The sequence below is a fragment of the Poecilia mexicana genome, unplaced genomic scaffold (assembly GCF_051168715.1).
Source record: "Poecilia mexicana isolate PSO_F unplaced genomic scaffold, ASM5116871v1 scaffold_10, whole genome shotgun sequence".
Lineage (NCBI taxonomy): Eukaryota > Metazoa > Chordata > Actinopteri > Cyprinodontiformes > Poeciliidae > Poecilia > Poecilia mexicana.
Window position 1 is genome coordinate 3,452,986 of NW_028263379.1, and position 18,230 is coordinate 3,471,215.

At 48.1% G+C, this 18,230-nt stretch overlaps 1 pseudogene; it reads left to right on the forward strand.

Annotated features, from left to right (window-relative positions):
- The first annotated feature begins 2,666 nt into the window (after positions 1 to 2,666).
- LOC148156677 (uncharacterized) lies at positions 2,667 to 10,063 on the forward strand (annotated as a pseudogene).
- Positions 10,064 to 18,230: the final 8,167 nt, after the last annotated feature.

Genomic DNA, 18,230 nt, shown 5'->3' on the forward strand with positions numbered 1-18,230 from the left:
GTAAATCAGAGCTAGACCACCAGCTCTGATTTACATATCTTGCTAAATTGCGGGTTTGAATATTGCAATACTTAGAAATTACTAATAAAATATCTTACATATGCATAGTTGTCTGATCTATAGAGAGATTTTCCTTAGCTTTGATTGTATATTTCACAATTTTGTAATTTATCGTTGTTTATTAAACTCTGAAAGCTGAGAGGCTTTAATATTCTGACCTAGAATGCGGTAAGCTGTGCCCTTTTTTTTTTTTTTGAGCACCTGCCCTTTAGTGGCCTCTACTGGCCTGAACTCCTGCTGTTTTATGGCTTTCACAGATGAGTGTGAAAAGCTGGAACTTCTCCTGATTGTTTCCCAGACAGACAAAAGGCAGTTCAAAAAGATCTTAGCAAATAATCTGCTTCAACTACAGATAAAATAAAGGTCAATAGGGCAGAATAACTTATTAATCTGAAAACTATAATTAGGTTATTTCAATAAGTTTTAAAACTAGCATATTCTAAATGTATTTTCTTAACAAGTTCATGCTATGTTAGGACAGGAGACAAGATGTTTCCATCCCTGAAATTATGATGCATAGAATCACATATCTAAGTTTAAACTATGTTACAGAGTAAACATAATAAAAGCATGCTTTATCTGTGGCATTGTTCAATACAATGGCACATTTCTGATGTATAAAAATTAAATACGATCGGTTCACTTAATGATATTAGTGATTAGGTTATCCATTCAGCAAGTACTTTTACTTTTAATACTTAAGTATTTTTAAAAGCCAGTACTTTTTTACTTTTACTTAAGTACATTTTTTGAGTACTTTCTCCACCACTGGTTTTGGCTGATATTATATATTAAATAAGCAAATAATCAAACCAATAAAAGCACAATAAGAAACTTACTCATAGCAAAATGTTCTGCACCACATCAGCCTCAGGAGATGATTGAAGGATGAAGAGACGCTGATTTCTGGTTCTTTTAGGTTGTGACGGGTCTGCAGTTCCTCTCCTGATCCATTCACACAGCAGCTCACTGCACCACGATGGACACATTTTTTTTAATTGCCTGTATTCATCCTCACTAACATTATTCAGCCTGGGATCTGCGTTTTCCTTCTCACGTCTGTGTCGTTACGAGAGGTTTTACTTCTAAGGGCGGTGGAGAATCGGGTCGAGGATGTTTCAAAAAGCAGGTTGACAGCAGCTCACCGCAGCTGCGTAGTGTCCGTCTCTAGGCAACCGTGACAACAGCGTCGGTCCGTAGCGTTCTGGGGTCCTTTCTACATCCCGGTAGCTGTTTAAAATTAGACAACCAAGTTAGCTCTGTTGTTAAATCAAGTTTTTATCTCTTGTGGATTTTAGCAAAGGTGAAATCTTTTTTTGTGTGAAGCCTCTCCATGGGCTGCCACCTTATGGTGGTGGAGGAATTTGAGTGTCCCAGTGATGCTAGGAGCTCTGCTGTCTGGGGCTTTATGCCCCTGGTAGGGTCACCCAAGGCAGACGGTCCTAGGTGAGGAACCAGACAAAGCGCAGCCTGTGTTCCCTCACCTAGACGCAGGTCACCAGGGCCCCACTCTGGAGCCAGCCCTGGAGGTGGGGCACAATGGCGAGTGCCTGGTGGCCGGGCCTTTACCCATGGAGCCCGGCCGGGTTAGGTCCGAAGCGGAAATGTGGGTCCCCCCTCCTATGGGCTCACCACCTGTGAGAGGGGCCAAAGGGGTTCTGTGCTGTGTTCAGTAGGAGGGTGGGGACCCTGGCGGTCTGATCCTCGGCTGCAGAAGCTCTTGGGACGTGGAACGTCACCTCTCTGGTGGGGAAGGAACCGGACCCAGTGTGCGAGGCTGAGAGGTTCTGGCTAGAAATAGTCGGCCTCGCCTCGACGCATGGCTCTGCTTCTGGAACCAGTCTCCTTGAGAGGGGCTAGACCAGTGGTCCCCAAAGTCGGTCCCCTAATGGGGACTCCCTTGTTCTGCTGGGGGACTTCAACGCTCACGTGGGCAATGACAGTGAGACCTGGAGGGGCGTGGCTGGGAGGAACGGCCCCCCGATCTGAACCTGAGTGGTGTTCTGTTGTTGGACTTCTGTGCTCATCACGGATTGTCCATCTTGAACACCATTTTCAGGCATAAGGGTGTCCATATGTGCACTTGGCACCAGGACACACTAGGCTGCAGTTCGATGATCGATTGTGTCATCGTTTCATCGGATCTGCGGCCGTATGTCTTGGACACTCGGGTGAAGAGAGGTACGGAGCTGTCCACTGACCACTGCCTGGTGGTGAGTTGGCTCCGGCGGTGGGGGAGGAAGCCGGTCAGACCTGGGAGGCCCAAACGTGTAGTGAGGGTCTGCTGGGAACGTCTGGCGGAGCCCCCTGTGAGACGGAGCTTTAACTCCCATCTCCGGCAGAACTTCGAACACGTTCTGGGGGAAGTGGGGGACATTGAGTCCCCACCATGTTCTGTGCCTACATTGTCGAGGTGGCTTATTGGAGCTGCAGCCGCAAGGTTGTTGGTCCCTGTCGCAGAAACAACCCTTGAACCCGTTGGTGGACACCTTCGGTCAGGCTGAAGAAGGAGTCCAATCAGGGCTTTTTGGCCTGTGGGACTCCAGAAGCAGCTGATGGGTACCAGCAGGCGAAAAGTCAAAAATAGAATGGAATCGGAATAAAAAATGGAATTTAATAATGAGATGGCTGTGGACAACAGTGGAGTGTCAAGGGACGTGTACACATCTTTCTGGGAGCCGTTCTTGGAGCTCTAAGCAGGGGAGGAGGAGAGGGTGCCAAAACTCAGGCCAGACTTTTCAGGAGACAGGTGGTATGCACCAGGCTGAATTTGGGGAAAAGGCCTGATTGATCATGGCATATTTCCAGTCAGGTTGTCCAAGGCAATCGTAGTGGCCTCTATGCTTGGTCTTCAAGCAGTAGAAGAAGTTTTGATGTCCTCCTTTCCCAGTATTTGTCGGAGAGCGAGCGAAGTACCATTGACAAGGGCCTCACTGGAAGGGGATGAGGAGGACAATTTGTTGGATCTGTTTTCACAGATGAGGCTCGGTGAGGCTTTCAATATTGATATTGAAAAATATCAATATTTTCCTTGATATTTTCTGTCTCAGGAAAATATCAAGCAAGTGATACAAGTCATGGCTCATAAAGTCATATTACAAGAACCAAAGCATATCATTGATTGCTTTTATGAAACTTTGAAAGACATTGCATTAAATCTGTCTCATCCTTAATTTATATGAGTCCAAAAAAGCAACAAATAAAAAAGTAGTTGACATGCTGCAAACAGAGGCTTTGCCCCTATTGCAGAAAGAGCAGACAACATTTACTTACTTGCAAAGGTGCATTAGAAATGCAGATAAGTGCAAACTAGGAACATTCTTGCAATTTTGCCCAGAAGAAACGAAGGTGACATTTAATGCTGACAGGTTTTGGGAGAAGTCGTGTTGCACATGTGGAGCAGTCAGTGACGCGCCGCACAGCTGCAGTTCCTCCCCAGAATTTAGAGCAGAGTTTGACAGTTTCATGTCAATGGATATTATTTGACAAGTTTGCTAAAATAAACCATCCACCATGTTCATGATGCTGTGACTGTTAGACTGTTGGATTCCATGTTCAGTGTTTTATGTTGCCATGAACAACCAAAGGGTTAAACTCTTCCCAATTGGGTTTAATTTCCAGAATTGTACGAACCTCCTGTAGAAACGAGACCAGTTTTCACATTTGTTCTAATCAGTTCTGATACTCAGCTGAACTTTTATTTAGATATTTTAATAGTCCAGGTGTTTACAGAAAAATGCTTAAGCCAAATTCAGAGGGTTAGTTTGACTATTCATCAGAACATTCTTTGTGTACCTTTTACTTTCTGTTCACACTGATGGTTAGAAAGATGCGTTGCTTTTAAAATGTGTTTAGGAATTAAACTGGAGAGAAAACAATTCCCAGTTTTCTTTTAATTTTGACAATTTTATCAAATAGTTCCTGTTAATATTTGAGCTTTTGTCTTTTTATAATTAGGTTGTGAAATTCAGCAGAAATAGATGGTTGATAATCTGATGCAGTAAACAGATTACTTCCTGTTCAACAGCGTTCAGACCTTTGTAACATCCACCAGCTTTGGTTTTCTGGTGACTTTTCTGTGGTTTTGCTTTATTGGAGAAAACAAAATGTTCCTTAAACTAAATATAAAAATTGAGATTTGGAACATTTATCTTGCAATGTTTTTATTTTTCTTACATGTTTGGATTTCCTGTGAATGTTCACAATAAATGTTTACACAAATGATGCAATTTGTTTCCAGTGTTTTCTGTAAATTATGAACTGTATCTGCAGGACTTTAGTAAATTGATTTATCCACAGCTATGAGACGTTATTTAACTTTTGCTGAGGGTGTTGACTTTTGCATTTTGCAAAATAAATCCAACACATTTGGACTTCTGAAACAGAAATATTGTCATAGGAACGTTTAGTTTTCTGCTTGAGTTTTAATACATTAAAGAAGAGCAAAATCCCAGCATTAGAAAGATGTCTACATTGCAATACTAAGTAATTTCCTTATGGAAAACCAAAATAAAAAACAACATAAAGAAACTGTCTAGTCAGAACATTAAACAATGTAAGTGAGGAGAACATCCAGCCAGAAGCAGGTAGCTGAGTTTCAAGCTAATCATTAAGCAAAAAACATCGAAATGCAACAAATAAACAACAAAACTGTCAGATTATTGTCAGAATAATTAACTAATTAACAGTTAGAATCCATGTTAATGTCTGATGACACAAAGAACTAAAGGACATTTGTTGCCCTGCTAACACGGCAGGTCAGGACAGACCGCCTGCAAAACCCTGCAGACGTCACACAGCGAATCGTCTCCACTCAGTGGAACATGGTCACCTGAACAGGTGAGTTGGTGGGAGCCTGACCACCATCTGTGCTCCATCCTGCTGCAGTTTATCAGAAAGAACAGAAAACTTCAGTTCACTTGTGGATGAGGAAGACTGTCCCAGTCCTTCGTCCTTATTATTTATTTGGTGTATTTGTTGTTTTTATGTAGCTGCAATGATGTCATCAAACAGGAAGAGTGGAGGAAGATTATTGCATTAATAATTTAACTGCAAAGCTTGAGAGAGGTGAACTGTCCTGAAACAGACAGAAAGAATTTAATTAGAAATATTGCAAATGGTTAAAATAACATATTCTTGCTTATTGTCATGATCCGTGTTTATTTTTGACATTTTCTGTGTGATTCTGTTTCCCTGTGAGTTTCTGTCCTGTCCTCCCCGTCGGTTCATCCCAGCTGTGTCTCCTTCCTGTGATCTTCCTCCCAGTGTGTTTGGTCTCACCTGTTGTCTGTCTTTTACCCGTTTCCTTGTGCCGTCAGTTGTTCCTCTGTGCTTGGACTATTTTCATTAAATTCATCATTCTTCATCTTACCTGGGTCTCCTCATCCTCACCACCTCAACCACACATTATGACACTTTTGTTGCTTTTTACTGATTTTTTATATCCAGTTTGTTTTCTGTTGCTTTATTTAATAATTGCTAAATAACATTTATTTTGGAAATTTCAGACTTCCTGTTTAGAACGGTGTCACTCATTCAGCTGTTAATAAAGTTTATGGCATCTAACTTCTAAGTCATGATGTCTGGAGGACAAAAACTGACAAAAATAAAAGCATTAATAAATATTTAGTTTTCCCTTTTCCTTACACGTGTTTTTGTCAAAAAAGTAAACATTTTCTTTTGTCTCGTCTTTGTACAAATGTCTCCTAATTTTACTTTGTGTGTTGCAGTGTCATGTAGAAAAGTTAAATGCAAATGAGGGGCGGCGTCATCAGGCTTCTGCTGATTGGCTGGTTAGCATCACATTGGACTTGGCTGGAGCAGAGATAGCTAACAGTTTAGCTGAGCTCAAATATGGTTATAAGTCCAGAATGAGTTTTATGCTTAGTCAGCAGCTCTAAACTCAGATTTTCACCATCGGGGTTTCATAGTTTGGACGAAGTGGCCAACCTGAGGGGGAGGGGGGGCAGAAACAGGGAAATTTCTTAAAAACAATTTTGGGGGCAAAGTTAAAGTTAAATGTAACGTAAAATGTGGTTTTAAAACATTTTTGTGTTCAAGCTGCAGAACCAAAAATGACGAGAAAGTAAGAATAAAAATTAAACGTCAAACTAAGATTGAAACGTTGAGATGAGTTTGGTTCAGTCACTGATCTGATCTCTGCTAAAAACAGTTTTAATAAGTGACTCCACTAAAAATTCCTCATAAATATCGATGGGCTGAAAACCTGTAAATATGTAGGAATTCAATATTTGGGAAATATCAACTTAATATTCAGATTTTGTGGTTTTAAAGGCTGAAGATGGTCAATAGGTTCTGGCTCCTCCTCCTCTCCCTCCTCCTCCTCTCCCTCCTCCCCCCGTCCTCCTCCTCCTCCTCCTCCTCTCCCTCCTCCTCCTCTTCTTCTTCCTCCTCCTCCTCTCCCTCCTCCCCCCGTCCTCCTCCTCCTCTTCTTCCTCCTCCTCCTCTCCCTCCTCCTCCTCTTCTTCCTCCTCCTCCTCCTCCTCCTCCTCCTCTCCCTCCTCCTCCTCTTCTTCTTCCTCCTCCTCCTCTCCCTCCTCCTCCTCCTCCTCCTCCTCTTCTTCTTCCTCCTCCTCCTCTCCCTCCTCCTCCTCTTCTTCCTCCTCCTCTCCCTCCTCCTCCTCCTCCTCCTCTCCCTCCTCCTCCTCCTCCCTGTATTAAGGTTCCCAGCAGGTTTCGGTGGTTTTATGGTTCTGTTCTCCTCTCTGCCTTCCTGGATCTTCAGTTAATGACGATCGGAGAGGAAGTGAAAGGAAAACCTGTCTGATTGCGGCCATAACTCCTGCTCATACTAATTACCAGTGGCTGTAAAATAAGTCAGAGTGGTCATCCTAATGAGTTCACCAGAGACCGATTGTTAAAGTCCATTAAAAAGATCTATTTTCCTTCTGCTTTCATATTTGTGTTTTCTCCCTGCTGAACTGTCAGCGTCGTTTTCTCAAGCAGCCAAACAAACTCCTGCTTAAAGGTCACGATGCCGCATCCTCACCGACTCTGCAATTAACCGTAAATTAAACTGCAGAAATGGTTTTCCTTAAAGCTGGGAGGGAAATCTTCCAGGGAGGAGGAACCCGGAAACAGGAACCCACAGCTGCTCTCCTCATGTAAATTATTCCCGATGTTTCAGCTGCATTTCATTCCTGTCAATAAACACCTTGCAGCTTTATGGATGTCAGCGATTAAAGCTCCGCAGAGGAGCAGAAACTCCACCAGACATCCGTCTGAGTAATGAGTCTTCTGACAGGCAGCAGCTGGAGAGCAGGAGGCTCTGGAGGTTCTGATCCACCTGCACAGAAACCAGCCGGATCCAGAACCAGAGTCCGTCCCACTGCTCGCCAAAACCACCAGGAACAACAAGCTAATAGCTCAGACTCAATGCTGCTGTGGCCTAGTCAAAGTCCAGACTTTAACCTGATGGACAACATCAGGTCTGGTTGAATATGTTAATAAATGTAGAAGACGTTTTTGAAAAGAGTTCTGATGGATAAAAAGCAGCAAAGATTCATTTCAGGAACACATGAAAATATGGAAAAAACAAAAACAACTTTAACTGGAACAAAGAAAACTAATAAATGATAAAACCCCGATGACACTGAACAAATAAGAATCAGACCAATAGAAAACATGTGGAGCTGCATCAAACATGGAGTCTCATGTATAAACCACTGCACAGTTTTCACACCAAAACTTTCCATCTGAACAAATTGAGAAAACCCGGATATATGAAGCGGCCGCACCTGGCTGCACACCTTTCCTTTCTCAATCCCAATTTGCGGGAATCAGAGCAGCCGCTTAAGGTTCGGGGTTTGGATGCGGCGGGGTGTTTATCAGAGTAAAGACTGATCAAACCATCAGTCTTATTGGTCTCCACAGGAAACGCTGCGGCCATCTTGGAGATTGCTGCTTGATGAGGAAAATGCAATTAAAGGTTTTATTGGCTGCTTCCAGCCTGCAGGTTCGGCCGCCCCGGAGTCCCAGGATGGAGCGTCCAGAGCCGGAGGCAACGCCAGCAATGCTGCCAGTCCCGGAGGAGCCTCCGCTCATCAGCAAACACAGCTTGATCCAGTCAGACCTGTTGGAGGAAACATGGTGAGCTGAAGCTGGAGGAGAGGAGAATGTTGAGAGGGAAGCGGGAGGCAGCTTCGTTTATTCTGAAACTCCAGGGAAAATGAGGACATGCAGATAAAATATGATGGAGAAAGTAGCTCCTCGATGTCAGCATGCTGGAATCTTGCGGAGGGAATCTGGAGTTGTTTAGGAACATCATCAGGTGATGTTCATGTCTTCATGCCGCCGTTCCCTCAGGAATCGTTTCACACACATTCCCGGCTCCGTCTTCTTCTGCAGTTCTTTACGTGCGTCCATCCATCAGCTGCTGGCTCTGACAGCTTCACTGCAGCTCCTCCACTTGTTTGATGGCTCCGCTGCTCCGAGCCAAGCGTCTTTTAAAACCATTTTCCTCTGGAGCCGGGAGTTGTCCTGGAAACGTTCCCGGGAATAATGTGACAGAAGAGCAGCCGGGCTGCCAGGAATCTCCTCAGATTGTTTTAGGCAACGTTCATCTGCCAACAGGAAATGATTCAACGCAAACAGTCGAGAATCAGCTTCACTTCCCAGCAGCTTTCAGCTGGACAAGAGAAACCTGCTGCTGCAGCAAGGAGCCCAGAACACCGAGCATCCTCTTCCTCCTCCTCCTCCTCTCCTTTCCTCCAGATTCCAGTCGTTCCTTGCTGTATTTTTCCCGGATCGCTGCCGTCGCCGGCGGCAACGATCCGGCTCAGGATCGCAGTTCTGATGAAATCAAAGTAATTTGGTTGTTTCTGATTTCGCAGCGTCTCATTAATGGAGGATCAAAGAGAATGGGAGAGAAGAGCATCTTCATTCATTTGTTTCCCTAAAAGAGGAAAACCTCTCCGGCTCGGTGTGGATGTTGATCCGCGGCGGAGCGGCGGCTTCCTCTCACCTGAGGCCCGGAGCTGAAACACCTTTCAGAGCAGCAGGAACAACATTTGATCAGGGAATCGCCTCCCTTTCCTCTGAACAACATTTTTAATATTTCAGCTGCTTCTCTGGCTGGCGGTCCGGCCCGCAGCCTCCTGCTGCCTTCGCCGTGTAATTAGGACCCAAATGTTCATGAATTATGCTAATTCCTCTCAATTAGCTCAGAACATTGGAGACAATCAACAGTTAGCATGATGCTGCCGGAGTAACCAGGGCAACCGGGTTACCTGCAGCATGCTAGTTACTGTGGCCCCGCCCACCTGCCTCCGCTCCTCGGGGGTCACCTGATACAGGAAGTCCACCTGAGCTAAAAGCTCCCACTGGCCAGGTATTACTGGGAACACTGGGCCACTCTCTGCTGGCTTAGGCTCAGCTCTGACCTCTGACCTTCAGCTGGACAGAGGAAACCAAACAGGAGACCCAGGAGCACACAGGCCCACAGCATCACTACTCCACCGCCGGACTTCACTGTAGCGGGTGTTTCTGGGAGGAACTTCGTCTAGGTGGGAGGAGCTTCGTCCAGGTGGGAGGAGCTTCGTCCAGGTGGGAGGAGCTTCGTAAAGGAACCTGAACCTGCATAGCAAGCTGGTTCCAGTCCGGTTGTGGTCCTGGTTCTGGTTCTGGTCCTAGACCTGGTTCTGGAGGAGGCTGTCTGCTCTCTTGATGATCTGGATCAGAACCTGATGGAACTTGGCAGTCCGGTGTTTGGATCAGAACCATTGGAACCGTTTGGATCTCTGAGGCAGGAAACGCGTAGCGCCGGCCCAGTCCCGCAGGTCCATTTGGATCTCATTAAAGTTCTGGTTTGGCCCGTCTTTTCCACTGACTGCTGAATGTGGGTCAGGTGGTTCTGAGCCTCCAGCCAAGGCCCAGTCCCACTGGACCCGAACCGGCCAAGATGGGCCAGCAGGAAGCCTCCTCCTGCAGCGCCGCAGGAACCGTCCTGATGATGCAAGTCGGTTCTGATGGGACGCTGAGCTAATCAGAACCAGAGTCCAAAGTCCAGTGGAACCATTAGGACCAGTGGAACCAATAGGACCAGTGGAACCAGTGGAACCATCAGCACCAGTGGAACCAGTGGAACCATTGAAACCAGTGGAACCACTAGGACCAGTGGAACCAGTGAAACCAGTAGGACCAGTGGAACCAGTGAAACCAGTAGGACCGGTGGAACCATCAGGACCAGTGGAACCAGTGAAACCAGTGGAACCATTGAAACCAGTAGAACCATTAGGACCAGTGGAACCAGTAGCACCAGTGGGACCAGTGGAATCAGTGAAACCAGTAGGACCAGTGGAACCATTGAAACCAGTAGAACCATTAGGACCAGTGGAACCAGTAGGACCAGTGGGACCAGTAGGACCAGTGGAACCAGTGAAACCATTAGGACAAGTGGAACCAGTAGGACCAGTGGAACCAGTAGGACCAGTGGAACCATCAGGACCAGTGGAACCAGTGGAACCAGTAGGACCAGTGGAACCAGTGAAACCAGTAGGACCGGTGGAACCATCAGGACCAGTGGAACCAGTGAAACCAGTGGAACCATTGAAACCAGTAGAACCATTAGGACCAGTGGAACCAGTAGGACCAGTGGAACCAGTAGGACCAGTGGAACCAGTGGAACCATTAGGACCAGTGGAACCAGTAGGACCAGTGGAACCAGTGGAACCAGTGAAACCATTAGGACAAGTGGAACCAGTGGAACCATCAGGACCAGTGGAACCATCAGGACCAGTGGAACCATTGAAACCAGTAGAACCATTAGGACCAGTGGAACCAGTAGGACCAGTGGGACCAGTAGGACCAGTGGAACCAGTGAAACCATTAGGACAAGTGGAACCAGTAGGACCAGTGGAACCAGTAGGACCAGTGGAACCATCAGGACCAGTGGAACCAGTGGAACCAGTAGGACCAGTGGAACCAGTGAAACCAGTAGGACCGGTGGAACCATCAGGACCAGTGGAACCAGTGAAACCAGTGGAACCATTGAAACCAGTAGAACCATTAGGACCAGTGGAACCAGTAGGACCAGTGGGACCAGTGGAATCAGTGAAACCAGTAGGACCAGTGGAACCAGTGAAACCAGTAGGACCGGTGGAACCATCAGGACCAGTGGAACCATTGAAACCAGTAGAACCATTAGGACCAGTGGAACCAGTAGGACCAGTGGGACCAGTAGGACCAGTGGAACCAGTGAAACCATGAGGACAAGTGGAACCAGTAGGACCAGTGGAACCAGTAGGACCAGTGGAACCATCAGGACCAGTGGAACCAGTGGAACCAGTAGGACCAGTGGAACCAGTGGAACCAGTAGGACCAGTGGAACCAGTGGAACCATTAGGACCAGTGGAACCAGTAGGACCAGTGGAACCAGTAGGACAAGTGGAACCAGTGGAACCATTAGGACCAGTGGAACCAGTAGGACCAGTGGAACCAGTGGAACCAGTGAAACCATTAGGACAAGTGGAACCAGTGGAACCATCAGGACCAGTGGAACCAGTAGGACCAGTGGAACCATTAGGACCAGTGGAACCAATAGGACAAGTGGAACCAGTGGAACCATTAGGACCAGTGGAACCAGTAGGACCAGTGGAACCAGTAGGACCAGTGGAACCATTAGGACCAGTGGAACCAATAGGACAAGTGGAACCAGTGGAACCAGTAGGACCAGTGGAACCAGTAGGACCAGTGGAACCATTAGGACCAGTGGAACCAGTGGAACCATTAGAACCAGTGGAACCAGTGGAACCATTAGGACCAGTGGAACCACTGGAACCAGTAGGACCAGTGGAACCAGTGGAACCATTAGGACCAGTGGAACCAGTAGGACCAGTGGAACCATCAGGACCAGTGGAACCAGTGGAACCATTAGGACCAGTGGAATCAGTGGAACCAGTAGGACCAGTGGAACCAGTAGGACCAGTGGAACCATTAGGACCAGTGGAACCATCAGGACCAGTGGAACCAGTGGAACCATTAGGACCAGTGGAATCAGTGGAACCAGTAGGACCAGTGGAACCATTAGGACCAGTGGAACCAGTAGGACCAGTGGAACCATTAGGACCAGTGTAACCATTAGGACCAGTGGAACCAGTGGAACCATTAGGACCAGTGGAACCAGTAGGACCAGTGGAACCATTAGGACCAGTGGAACCAGTGGAACCATTAGGACCAGTGGAACCATTAGGACCAGTGGAACCAGTAGGACCAGTGGAACCATTAGGACCAGTGGAACCAGTGGAACCATTAGGACCAGTGGAACCAGTAGGACCAGTGGAACCATTAGGACCAGTGGAACCAGTAGGACCAGTGGAACCATTAGGACCAGTGGAACCAGTGGAACCATTAGGACCAGTGGAACCATTAGGACCAGTGGAACCAGTAGGACCAGTGGAACCATTAGGACCAGTGGAACCAGTGGAACCAGTAGGACCAGTGGAATCAGTGGAACCATTAGGACCAGTGGAACCAGTGGAACCATTAGGACCAGTGGAACCAGTAGGACCAGTGGAACCATTAGGACCAGTGGAACCAGTGGAACCAGTAGGACCAGTGGAATCAGTGGAACCATTAGGACCAGTGGAATCAGTGGAACCATTAGGACCAGTGGAACCAGTGGAACCAGTAGGACCAGTGGAACCATTAGGACCAGTGGAACCAGTAGGACCAGTGGAACCATTAGGACCAGTGGAACCAGTGGAACCAGTAGGACCAGTGGAATCAGTGGAACCATTAGGACCAGTGGAACCAGTGGAACCGGTAGGACCAGTGGAACCAGTAGGACCAGTGGAACCATTAGGACCAGTGGAACCAGTAGGACCAGTGGAACCATTAGGACCAGTGGAACCAGTGGAACCAGTAGGACCAGTGGAATCAGTGGAACCATTAGGACCAGTGGAATCAGTGGAACCATTAGGACCAGTGGAACCAGTGGAACCAGTAGGACCAGTGGAACCATTAGGACCAGTGGAACCAGTAGGACCAGTGGAACCATTAGGACCAGTGGAACCAGTGGAACCAGTAGGACCAGTGGAATCAGTGGAACCATTAGGACCAGTGGAACCAGTGGAACCGGTAGGACCAGTGGAACCAGTAGGACCAGTGGAACCATTAGGACCAGTGGAACCAGTGGAACCATTAGGACCAGTGGAACCAGTAGGACCAGTGGAACCAGTAGGACCAGTGGAACCAGTAGGACCAGTGGAACCATTAGGACCAGTGGAACCATCAGGACCAGTGGAATCAGTGGAACCAGTAGGACCAGTGGAACCATTAGGACCAGTGGAACCAGTAGGACCAGTGGAACCATTAGGACCAGTGGAACCAGTGGAACCATTAGGACCAGTGGAACCATTAGGACCAGTGGAACCAGTAGGACCAGTGGAACCATTAGGACCAGTGGAACCAGTGGAACCATTAGGACCAGTGGAACCATTAGGACCAGTGGAACCAGTGGAACCATTAGGACCAGTGGAACCAGTAGGACCAGTGGAACCATTAGGACCAGTGGAACCAGTGGAACCATTAGGACCAGTGGAACCATTAGGACCAGTGGAACCAGTAGGACCAGTGGAACCATTAGGACCAGTGGAACCAGTGGAACCAGTAGGACCAGTGGAATCAGTGGAACCATTAGGACCAGTGGAATCAGTGGAACCATTAGGACCAGTGGAACCAGTGGAACCAGTAGGACCAGTGGAACCATTAGGTCCAGTGGAACCAGTAGGACCAGTGGAACCATTAGGACCAGTGGAACCAGTAGGACCAGTGGAACCAGTAGGACCAGTGGAACACAGCGGCGGCGTGTTTTTTGTTCTGCTGCAGGTCTGATGACATCCTCTCCTATGGATGCTGGTGTCGCCGCGCCCCCGGTGGTCCTGAAGTGTTACCGTGGCGACGCGCTCTGCCAGCAGACGCTCATTCAGGTGTCGTTTTGCTTTAGCGCTCATTATTAGCATTATTGGAACGTGTGTAATTGAAAGAGCGGAGCAGGCAGCGGATTAAATGAGATGGTGGTAAAGTTGCACCTCTGCCTCGCCGAGTCGCATCAGATGGATTTAATTATTCCTGAGGCCCATTTTTTATTAATCGTCTATATTGATTTCTGAACTCCCCGGCTGCTTGTGGATATGCTAATGCCGCCGTGGCGATATCGGACCGCCTCATTTGCATGGCAGCCCATTATTATTTCATAAGTAAATTTTAATGCGGACTCAATTAAAAGTCAGCCAGCGGAACAGCTAAATTGGCCCAAGGTGTGAGCGGCGAGATTCGCGCGCCGATCCGGGACGGATCAATTAGTGAAGATCAAACTCCGGCTTGTCTGCGGGGAGCAAGGAATGCTGGGATTCCATCAGGCCGCCGCGCCGTCTTCCTGGTTTTAATCCGTTTCATCATTGTTGGTGTGGAAAGAGTCGCAGCCCCAATAAGTGGAGTCACGACCCGGAAAACTCCTGGTGTCAGCCGCAGCTTCAGCGGGAGGTCGGAGGTCAGCTCCGGTCCGGTCGGTTAGTTTTGTGGATCTGAGAGAATAATCTCCGGCTCCAGGGAGGCGGGACACGATTGCAAAGTTCCCTGATTCTTCTGGCCGGCCCTTTGTTTCCCAGCAGCCTCCTCTGGTATCTATTATTCATCGAGTTTAATGGGCAGCTGATATTTTGGGGAAACGCCATTTGCAAAAAATCAATGAAACAAATAATGAGCGGCTGATGTTGAGCCGAGAGCCGACAGGAGGGCAAGGTGATGGAAATCAGAAATAAACTGATCTGAGTCCAGATTTCAAGCTGATTAATAAATAAATGATGTGCCCCCAACAAAAATGAATAATTCAGACATTCAGCCATAAAAAGGATCCTAATAAACGCTGGCCCACATATTGAGATGCAGCTAATGACCTGAATGCGAACGATGGACTCGGATGAATTTTAAGTGTTTCTGTTCGGTCGTCAGGGGAGACATTTAAAGGGACGGCGCGCGCTGACCTGCTTTCAATCGGGTTCACCTTCTGCCTCAGACGCTTCTCACTTATCAAACCTGTCGCTGTTATCACAAAGAACCCAAAGAGAACCGATCAGAGGTTCTGGACCCACTCCGCTTTGCTGAATTGAGTTTGAGGATTTTTCAGGATGAACGGTCTATTTAAAGTCAGACTGCAGCTTCCAATCAGATTTATCTCCAAACTTTGACTAGGTTAGCATGATGCTAAAGCTGCTCTGGTTAGCATGACGCTTTTTGCCATCCTGCTGCCGTCATGCTAAGGTTTGGTTGATGTTTTCTGCGTTAGAGCGCCGCTCTGGTGGTCGGGTGAACACAGAGGTCTGCTTGGTGGCCTGGTTCGGTCCCTCTGGGTCAGTTAGTTATGGTGACTTAGTCGAGCTTCTGATTGGTCGATGAGCTCCTAGTGACGTCTCCTTCCCAGGAAGCTGCTGAGTCCAGAAAGATTCAGAAACAAAGAACCAAATGGTGAAGTTTTCCTTCAAGAGAACCAGAACAGACCAAAAACAGAACATTAAACGATTACCTCTCCTCCCCTTTTCTGTCTTTATTTCCAGCTTTATTGGACGCATTAATTAGAGAACAGACAGAATCGTTTCCTTGGATGGACGAAGTTCTGCTCACATTATCAGTTGAAACAGGAAATGATCAACGTTCCCTTCCTGAGCCGATGAAAGCTTCATGTTGAGTCTGAGCCGCCGATGTTCAATTAATCGGACATGAATCAACATTTCTCCTCGTCTTCATCGCTCTGACCGTCGGCTCTCCGGGCGCCGCCTGTCAATCCCAGCACAGTTTTCCCAGAGGCCCCGAGGGCGGCGCTCCGACTCTAATCCTGTTGTCAGTCTGAGGCAGCTCCGAACCCCCTGCAGCGGCCTCTGTCCACCGGGGGGCGCTGCAGCCACTAACCCTCCATCCAGACCAACATCCTGTTCGACTTCCTGTCAACACCAGGAAGAACCTGATCCAGAACCGGTCTAGAACCTGGTCCAGAACCGGTCTAGAACCTGGTCCAGAACCGGTCTAGAACCAGTCCAGAAGTTTCAGCTCTTAGTTTGATCCTGAACAATTTCCATCACTTCCTGGAATCTGAAAGGAAAATCAGAGAAATTCCAACATCTGATTCAGACTTGAAGCCTAAAATCTCCTCCAGGATCCCTAAGGGAACCTCTGGGGCCCCTGGGGGTCCCTGGGGGCTCTGGGGCCATGAAGGCAGGGAGTGTAAGCTGACTGAGCAGCACACACTCTGCTTGTTGTAATGATGGAGAGGAAATGAATGTTTCTGTTGTGCCTGGGCTATCCAGATCCAACATGGCCGCTGTCTCATCAACAGTATCACCTTAGTAGCATCGATCGGACTTTAGCGATGTTTGTAGAGTTACTGCGAACTTCGGCCATCAGAACGTGCTGATGGGCCCAAAGCCCAGTTGGTTCTGGTTCTGGTCGGGCTGCAGAAGTGAATGGAAGTCAATGCAAAGTCCATTTGAAGATAGAAAGATAAACTGTGTGTGTGTGTGTGTGTGTGTGTGTGTGTGTGTGTGTGTGTGTGTGTCTTGGGACCTGGCTTTACATTAACCTCACTGTAAAGGTTCAGAGGAGGATGAAGAGCCGACCGCTTCATCTGAGAAAGCTGGGCTGTGAATAAAGGTCATCAACACACACACACACACACGCACACACACACGCACACACACACACACACACACACACACACACACACACACACGTGTCTGGAGAGGATCTGAGCATGCTCAGTTCTGAATAGCAACAATGAAGAAGAAGAACAGTTTTGTCTCCAGATTTGGAACAAATACAGCAGTGGAATATTTGGAACATCAGACCTGCAGGGGGCGCTCTGATGTTCCTGCTGGTTGTGGTGTCAGACGAAAATGTTGCTCCATGTTGCTCCAAGTTGCTCCATGTTGCTCCGAGTTGCTCCGTGTTGCTCCATGTTGCTCCAAGTTGCTCCATGTTGCTCCGAGTTGCTCCGAGTTGCTCCATGTTGCTCCAAGTTGCTCCAAGTTGCTCCATGTTGCTCCGAGTTGCTCTGTGTTGCTCCATGTTGCTCCAAGTTGCTCCATGTTGCTCCGAGTTGCTCCGAGTTGCTCCGTGTTGCTCCGTGTTGCTCCGAGTTGCTCCCAGTTGCTCCGAGTTGCTCCGAGTTGCTCCGTGTTGCTCCGAGTTGCTCCGAGTTGCTCCGTGTTGCTCCGAGTTGCTCCGTGTTGCTCCGAGTTGCTCCGTGTTGCTCCGAGTTGCTCCGTGTCGCTCCGTGTCGCTCCGTGTCGTCGCTCCGTGTCGCTCCGAGTCGCTCCGTGTCGCTCCGAGTCGCTCCGTGTCGCTCCGTGTCGCTCCGAGTCGCTCCGTGTCGCTCCGAGTCGCTCCGTGTTGCTCCGAGTTGCTCCGAGTTGCTCCGTGTTGCTCTGAGTTGCTCCGTGTTGCTCCGTGTTGCTCCGAGTTGCTCCGTGTTGCTCCATGTTGCTCCATGTTGCTCCGAGTTGCTCCGTGTTGCTCCGTGTTGCTCCGAGTTGCTCCGAGTTGCTCCGTGTTGCTCCGTGTTGCTCTGAGTTGCTCCATGTTGCTCCGTGTTGCTCCGTGTTGCTCCGAGTTGCTCCGTGTTGCTCCATGTTGCTCCATGTTGCTCCGAGTTGCTCCGAGTTGCTCCGTGTTGCTCCGTGTTGCTCCATGTTGCTCCGTGTTGCTTCATCTGCCCCCGGGGCCCTCGGGGGCAGATGAAGCTTCAGCAGCTCCTCTAATGGAAATAGAGCCGCTGCTGTTCAACCTGACAGGTTTTCATCACCTCAGACCATGATGATGATGATGATGATGATGATGATGACAGCTTGCCATGACAACGATGAAGATAAAACAGGAAGATCTGCTGTTTCCTCAGGATGAACATTTCATTTATATTTACATGTAAATTTACCGCCATGCAGTAAATCAGCTGATCCGATGCGACAGGCTGTTTCCTCCTGATGGTCCAGTCGACCCGGTTCTACTGGAACCAGAACATCTGCTCCATCTCCAGCTGCTGTGGCTCTGAGTCAAACCAACCTGTTCCCCTCCTGGCCTGTGGGGGCGCTGCACCAAGAACCACTGAAGGAAACGACACAAAAACCTCTGAAGACACTGAGAGCAACTTCCTTCTTCACCAG